This window comes from Achroia grisella, unplaced genomic scaffold (assembly GCF_030625045.1).
Source record: "Achroia grisella isolate CSIRO2021 unplaced genomic scaffold, CSIRO_AGI_Agris_v1 utg1867, whole genome shotgun sequence".
In the NCBI taxonomy this organism is placed as follows: domain Eukaryota; kingdom Metazoa; phylum Arthropoda; class Insecta; order Lepidoptera; family Pyralidae; genus Achroia; species Achroia grisella.
In genome coordinates this window covers 512098-521038 of record NW_026712690.1, presented here as the reverse complement: position 1 = coordinate 521038, position 8941 = coordinate 512098, and the positions used below count along the sequence as shown (strand labels likewise).

At 35.9% G+C, this 8941-nt stretch overlaps 1 non-coding gene across 1 annotated transcript; it reads left to right on the top strand.

Annotated features, from left to right (window-relative positions):
• The first annotated feature begins 8485 nt into the window (after positions 1-8485).
• Positions 8486-8557, top strand: Trnaa-ugc (transfer RNA alanine (anticodon UGC)). The gene has a single exon. It is a non-coding gene; the product is annotated as a tRNA-Ala (tRNA).
• The last annotated feature ends 384 nt before the right edge of the window (positions 8558-8941 follow it).

Here is an 8941-nt window from a genome sequence, read left to right as displayed (position 1 = left end):
CATGTCAGGTTGACCTCCACGTGGTTTCCCCCTGGAAACCATCGTGATAAATTCTTGGTGAATTTGTCACGATGGGCTAACTGACCTGACTTCATTCTCATCTTATCATCCTCCACTAGTGCCCCGCCAGCGTAAACCGTTAGCGCAGGCGGGTGCACCATTACATTATCATTTATAAAAAAAAAAATAGACATCTATACATGATACAGCCGCGGGATGTAGTTAGTTAATACGTGAACATTACATAAAGTACCAGTATCACATAAACGCGTGGTGTTTCCAACCCAATTACGTTGACACAGACGCAACCATTGTCCAGCGATACGGTCTAACTGCACCGCCAGTGATGCTAGGTGGGTTTCCCCAAATTTTGGGAGATTTTCAGTCGATGGGTGAAAAGTTGGGGTAACAAATGTTTGCATTTATTTGTAAGGTCAAGAGGGAGGGGAAAGAAATTTTAATTTGTTTGGGAATGTTAATAGAGGATATAAAGGATAATTAGATAATGTACCAATAACAATATTTACTTGAAAACAAGTAAATATTGTTATTCGTTTCTAAATTATTTCAAATATATCATTCGAAATTTTTAAGAAAAATGAATGAATATAGTCTTTATTTGCGTAGGGATGTACAATAAACAAAATAAGTCCTCTCTGTCTTATTTTGTTTTACCTTGGACAGTTTAAGTATAAAAATATCAGGCAGGTTTGGAATACTTGCGGCCTAAATTAGCAAGCTAAAAAAACAATAATATATTAGATATGCTAGTAAAGACTTTTTGGAGTAGATACTGGGGTAAATCAAGACGATCATCTGGCAACACTGCTTACATAAACAGATGCATCTAGACAAATCGATCAACATACACAACTTGATCTGTTGATCTGTCAGATCTTGACGAATTGTCATGTAGGGCATTATGTAATTGTGAGTGATGGTGAGTTCTATATTGAGAATTGCAATGCAATTCTCAATATAGAACTCACCTATGTACATGAACACTACTCAGCACATCATGCAAACATCACTCAAACTCCTTCAGTATCTTCCACGATCAGTTAGGCTACGGGCAGGAACCATCAGGTTCATTGACATTAGGGTTGCCAACTTTAAAATCCTATGTCCAAAGAAATAAAAATCTGACAAAATCTCACATATTTTGCTCAGTTTGCCTTGCTTATAATATATATATATATATATATTCTTACTACGTTGTAGTAGACAACGTAGTAAGAATATAGCCGATTTTTTATTTATTTATTTATTTGCTTAAATCATAGTCACATTATAGTATACAGACATGGTTTGCCAGATTTATCTGGCAAAAACATTTCACCCGCGTCAAAATTGTAGCCTATGTGTTATTCTGATGTGTAAGCTATATTATTGCAAAGTTTCATCAAATTACGTTCAGTGTTTACATGTCATTAGGAATTTTGTAACATATAAATCTTACGCACTTACATCTTCTCTCTCTGTCCGACCCATGTTCCCAATTTATCTGGGGTCGAGTCTCCCTGTAAATATGCTAAAGTGAATTCTGTTCTGGGTTGTCTGTATAGTAAGGTTTTATCCAGTTTAATCTGCTTCTTAATATTGTTCCACCAAGTGGCGTGTGGCCTGCCTCTACTTCTGCTCGAGACTGGTATTTCAAGCACTTTTTTAACCATATTGACCTCCATGCGTTTCCTCTTGGAAACTATCATGATAAATTCCTGGTGGGCTAATTGACCTGACCTCATTCTCATCTCATCATCCTTCACTGGTGCCCCGCCAGCGTAAACCGTTAGCGCAGGCGGATGCACCATTCCATTATAATTCATAAAAAAACACTTAGTCATCTTCGCGTCTTTGGACCTGGACGCACTTACATCTCCTAAGGATGAAATTGTCAAAATTCAATATTCAAAAATCATTTATTCATGTAGGACATCATAGCCGCTTATGAACGTAATTTTTTTTATATTATAATTTTTCCCTACCGTCGAGTTCAGTAAATAGAACCAACTGAACTGAACTGGCAAGAAACCTAATTGAATTGAACTGAAACCTCGTCAAAGATCAATCTTGTATTTGAACAAGGATTTTACGGGTTGACATCCCTGGCAATAGACACATAATATAAATAATTTTCTAGTCTAGTTATGACGGCGGAACGACTGTACCATACGATACGGTGTCCGACGACAAAAGCGAATGTTCATTCACTAACAAACGTAGAAAGTTACTTAATTGCTATATAATATGCACTCATATTTAAAATCGATTAAGTAACAGCACAGAGTATATAATAATATATTAAAACTATTCACACAGCGCCATCTAGTCCCAAGCTGAGCTGAGCTTGTGTTCTTGGTACTAACTTGGTACCTTTGCTAGCAGTGTACTACGTTAGGTTGACCTCCACGCGATTCCCTCTGGAAACCATCGTAATAAATTCCTGGTGAATTTACCAGGATGGGCTAACTGACCTGACCTCATTCTTACGCTGGGGCACCAGTGGAGGATACGATGAACATGAAGTCAGATCAGTTAGCACAACGTGGCAAATTCACCGGGAATGTATCACGATGGTTTCCAGGGGGAACCGCGTGGAGGTCGATCTGACATTGCTAGCAATGGGGTCATTAGTCCACATTACTAACAATCCCCTTCCACCAGCGCAGGCGGGTGCACCATTCCATTATCATCCATAAGAAATATATATTCCTAGAAGTAGGTAACTATCATTTAAACGGTGTCATTTGGTTAATCTCCGCTAAAAACTTGTTTGTTTCACACTAACCATGTTTACTTTCAACGTTTTTGTGCAAATAAAGTGCAAAATGTCCACAATTTATTTTGCAACCGTTTCGCTTTACTTGGTCAGTCATTTTGATTGACGCAGCGCAATTTACGGAATTCAAACGTTGCTTGTCATTCGTGCATACTGAGAACAAGGGCTGTGATTTGTTAAATATTGCTATATAATACTAGATGTGCCCCCGACTTCGTCCACTCGCAAGAGTGACCTTGATATGAAGAAAAAGTATTATAAATGTATTATTAATGTAATCCAAAAATGAGAAAGAAAAAAGTTTCATAGCTTCAAAAATGATCCATACAAACTTTCCTGTTGATACGACGCGTCTCCAATTTTTTCTTTAATTTGCTTGATGTAACTGCGCCTTGGTCACGCCCTCCTTCTCTTTCCTTCAAAATTAAAAAACAACAAACCTACATGAATAAAAATATTTTTATTAGGTATACGTACGTACTACTTCGAAATATCGTAGTAAGTGCCTCCAGCGACAAGAATGCGGCACTTAAATTATGATTGAATTAAGTAGTTTTATAAATAACGGTATAAGATTCATATTTAAAAAATGTTAATCGCCATGTTAACATTATGGAAAGCGGGCCATCACTATAAATATCGATATTTTGACGCCCAACCCTAACTCGAAGAGTCATAGCTGCCATCTCATGAATATGCTAACGGGCACACGACATACTTACCGATTCGATTCCGCGAGATGCCAGAGTCGCTTGTTAGAGACATGCGTCATGGAATTTTGTATTCTGTAACTTTTTTCCAATTAGTTGTTAGTTTTTACTATTATTAAATACTAGCTGAACACGCAAAATATGTTTTTCTATATAAATTAAAATCACTATTAGAAAATAGGGGTTGGTGATAGAAGGGTGAAAGTTTAGGGTAGCATATATTTTTAATGCCACATTATAAAAAAATGACCAAAAAATAAATCACTTGAAATGAAAAATAGATAGTAACAGATTCTCAGACCTACTGTACATATATGCATATAAAATTTTTCGCCGTCGCCGTTTCGGTAAGTAACATTGTGACAGAGAATTATATATGTAACATAAGATAATATAATAGAAGTGATCTGTATTAAATTTGATATAATTTTTATCACTTTTGAATACATAGTTACAATTATTAATCTAGGTGCCTATCTACCTTTTTTATTTCTTTTTTTTAATGACTTTTTTTGGTAAAAATTGATCATATCATATTAGCGAGTATGCAATTTTATACCTGAATGTCGCCATATATAAATATCATACAAAACTATTGGAGTTTCATAAAAAAAATACTTCCTTATTGCAACATATTGTTGTTTTGTTTTAACAATTTCCACGCACAAAGATTTACTTATTGTGTTATAGAATAAAAATATATTTTTGTGTACTATTTTTTTTAATCCATAATAATGGAATGGTGCACCCGCCTGCGCTAACGGTTTACGCTGGCGGGGCACCAGTGTAGGATGATAAGATGAGCATGACGTCAGGTCAGTTAGACCATCGTGACAAATTCACCAGGAACTTATCACGATGGTGTTCCAGGGGGAACCGTTGGAGTTCCATTTGACATGGTACATTGCTAGAATGGGGTCAACAGTCCATATTACTATTAATATTATGTTATCTATGATATTACTAACAATCCGCTTATTTTACCAATTGCAAAAAACCCCACTGTGTAGTAGGGATACCAGATTCATTGAAATATCTACCTACTTATTTGCCTAGTAATTAATGAGTTAGGCAATTTTATTAGCAATTAAATTACAATACCGTTAATGTATGCATAAGGTAATTGCACGACCTCGGTGGTCTAGCGGTTTAACACACTGTCTTACTTCCGATGGTCGCGGGTTCGATTCTTCGCACGGCACAAACATTTGTATTCATAAGCATGACTTGTATAGGTCTGGGTGTTTTCTATGTATAATATGTATGTATTTACGAAAAAAAACTATATATTATATATTTGTATCAGTTGTCCAGTACCTATAACACAAGCTTTAGCTGGCTTAAATTGGGTCTAGATGGCGCTGTGTGAATTGTCTTGAGATTATTATTATTAATGTACTTGCAGCGTGATGGTCAATCACTTCATCACTGTAGCATTATATATGATGTGATGAGGTGTTGCTACATAATACATATATTTAATTCCGTACTAAGGAACTAATAAACTAACTTATATAGGTAGTGATTATACAAGGGTTATAATTGTACTACATTCATTAATTCATAATTTAAGAACGACGCTCTTGTCGGTGGAGCTCTTACCACTTTCCATGATCTTCTGTCATACTCTTTAAACATTGATACGTCACGACTCCAATTCTGTCTTCAATTTTATGTAGGAAAGAGGGGATAAAGGAAAGAGAGGGCCTCTTTCCTTTTATCTTTCCCTCAATAATAATTGTCCTATATCCATCGTGCGGTATCAAGTGTCCTAACATTTTTCATCGTCTATTTTCAGCATTCAATATCTGCCATATATCTTTCACGCTGTGTAATACTTTTTAATTTCTTACTTTATCTATCCAGCTAATTCTTTCCATCCTTTTACAACACCAAATACACCAATGGAAGGGTGCCGAGTGTTGACAAAAATATTACAAAATCAAAAAATCATTTATTCATGTAGGACATTTTAGCCGCTTATGAACGTCAAGTTTTAAATATATTTTTCCCTACCATTAAGTGTAGACACAAACTTATTTATCTTCTTTTATTTCCAGGTGAAGTGAACAACGCTTACGTGACAGACGCGACATCTGTCTCAGGATCGCGGAAATCCCTCGCCCTCCAACCAGTTCTGATAATGCACCCTCACGCTCCAATGGACATGGACACCTACTCGCATTACTCTGGAAGAACTGCGAGATCAAAACATGGCATTTATGCTAACACTATGCATAATAATTATCAACTATAAAATATAACTTACTAGCGACCCGTCGCGTCGTTGCACCGATTCATTACAAATCTTTGAATTTCTCGACTTGTTCTATACTATAACACGCATGTATTATACATGTAAACGTTCCTCTTGGATCACTCTATCTATTGCTGTAAACTGCATTAAAATCCGTTACGAAATTTAAAAGATATTAGCGAAGAAACAGCGCCAATGACTTTGTTTATACTATGTAAGCATATAAAGTTATAATTTTATAAGAAGTGCCGCCATTTGCCAATAGATGGCTCTGTTCCAAATTGTAATTCGCGGTACAGAAAAGCTAATTTAATTATTAGTTTTGTCTTATTTGTAAGTATAATTAATACATACCTGAATTTAATTTAAACAATTAATGTAAGATATTACTGTAGTTTTAGTTGTGTAAATATATGTAAGATTTTAATGGTATTAATGTAATTGAATTAGTATTTAATAATTTGTAACACTTACAAAACAACGAATAAATAATTATAAGTATAATTATGTGATTGAAATGTTGTATTTTTATACGTTTTTAATTAAACAGGTCTTAAGTACTTTATGATAGCTTTATAATTTGTTGTTTTATTAAACCTGTAATTCTTAATATTCCTGTCCTATCTATTCCTGTTTCCTAATTTATAAAATTCTCATATCACAGTGTTAGTTATCATACTTCTCCGAAACGGCCTAATCGATTTTGATAAATTTTGTGCCAATGATCAGTAGGGCTCAAAACTCTTTAGTGTGTAGTGTGTGAGACACCTTAACACAATGTGGTAAGGTATCCTCCAAAAAAAAATTGTGGTAAGGGTTCTGAAAGATCTAGACCACCGATGCCGTGGTCTTATATACATGAACAACACTATGGACATAACGTTATCATGTGACACCCGTGATACTACTGGATAATCACTCTGAGGAACTAAGATGTAATGGTCGTCTCTCTGATTGATCGGTCGCCGATTGATTGATCCCCCGTCTAATTCAAACGGGGATCGAAATTACGACGACCTGAGCCGAAGTTCGAATCCCTAGCGGTGCTGTCAGACGGCAGTCTTCAGCCGCTCCATAAGTCCTTCCGCGGGTTTGGAGTGCCATCTGCACTTGCCTCCTATCGTCCAGTGAAGCTGTAAAGGCCAGCTGCGGCCAACAGCGTTTGAGTAGTCCGAAAAAAAAGTAAATATAAAATGTAATGCCTCATATTCTATAATTTGACTACCCCACCCTACAACTGAAACCGGAGTTGAATTACCGAAAAATGATTATGTGGTTAATTTAAATGATATCGAAGTGCAAGCGAGAGGTCTCTCTCTCTACAGTCTTCTAAAAGAACTTGGCCTGTCTAGAACTGCAGTTAGTTCTATACTAGAATGTGTATCTAAAGCTGCACAAGCATTCTACCAGATTTGTCAGCAAGGGAGAGACACGAGCAGTGAAGGTGAGTGTTGACGTACGATGGCAAGGACCCCTTAAACCTACAACCGGGTCACAAGTCCCGGGAACAGCTCGGAGTTTCCCTCTCTACCGCACAATGGACACGGCACCCGCACGGTGAATCTAGCAAGGAGAAAATCACAAGCGGTAAAGGTCAGTAGTGACGTAAATCGGCAAATACACTAATTTCAACAGTACAGAATAATTAAAAATCATAAACCAACCTCACAAACCAAATTAATCCAAATACATAAATAAAAAACCAAAACCGGTAAAGGCGGGCCGTTTACCGAGTATTTTTTTTTGGTTTTTTTGGCAAAAGCTAATGTAAAAGAGAACATCAACTTTACACATTGTTTAAAAAAAACAGGCCACTTAAAGCACCCGTGTCACAAGTCCCGGGAACAGCTCGGAGTTTCCCTTTCTGCCACACGATGAACCCAGCACAGTGATACATGGAATGTTAAGATTTTCGTTTCAAATGAAAGAAAGAAAGAAAAAAATTTTATTCAGTGCACTATAACAGCATTGCATATAAAAAAGAGCAAATAAAATGTAGGTACATATAATTAAACTTAATTTACCATGTAAATAATTAAAAACAAACATAAAATAATCATTTTTTACATCCAAAAATGCACTGAAATGGCTTCACTCAAATCAAATCAACATACCTTATGTGTTGATGTAGGTGTATTAAAAATTCCTATAATATGTCAAATCTACTGTCAGTTCGGAGTGATTTTGAGCTAAGGTACTGACGGTAAATCAAGACAACAAGAACTTGTACCTATACCTACCTACCTAACTTTGCTTCCGGTTTACGCTGGCGGGGCACCAGTGGAGGATAATAAAGTGATCATGAAGTCAGGTCAATTATCTCATAGTGTCAAATACATCAGAAATTTATCACGTTGGTTACCAGGGGAAACCGCGTTGAGGTCAACCTAACAAGGTACATTGTTTGCTATGTGGTCATCAGTTTACATTATTAGAAATCCCCATACCTTACCCCGCATATAATATAGTTAAAATACTAGAATGTGACCGACTTTGACAAAGACACAGGAAGCCGTCAAATAATTACGGAATTCTTGTGACGTAATTAGAATGGTATAGCTTTACAAACAATAATTACATCTTAAAAGTGGTTTGAGTCTGAGATAGGTTTTTATACACTAGTCTTCGCCAAGTCGCCACCGTGCACGCGTTCTCATACTTAAAACATGTTAAGCCTGTTTTCTACATGAATAAAATTAATATAAAACGGATTTGTTAATTTAGAACAGTAGTCTATGCGGGGATGTAGCTCAGTGGTAGAGCGTTCGCTTTGCATGTGAAAGGCCCCGGGTTCGATCCCCGGCATCTCCAAAATCGTGGTTTCCTTTTATATTGATGTCAAACTTATATTTTTTTATTTTAAACGGTTTAACTCTAATGTATAAGCTACGTTATTTTAATGTTTAATGAAAATCCGTTCAATAGTTTTTGCGTGAAAGAATTACAAACATCTATACATCTCTCCATCCATACTCACAATCTTTCGCGTTTATAATATTAACAAAATTAATCAGAGGTAAGATTAATTGAATAACATTAAATGACATATTTGATACCGAGGTACTAAGAAGAGGTACTCAAACTCTAATGTTAATAAATAGTTTTAACGCCATCTACCAGCAACTTTATAAAATGCAATTCGTTTGTGTAAATGCAACAATAACGTACCAAGAAGTTTTAAAATGCAAAAAAAAA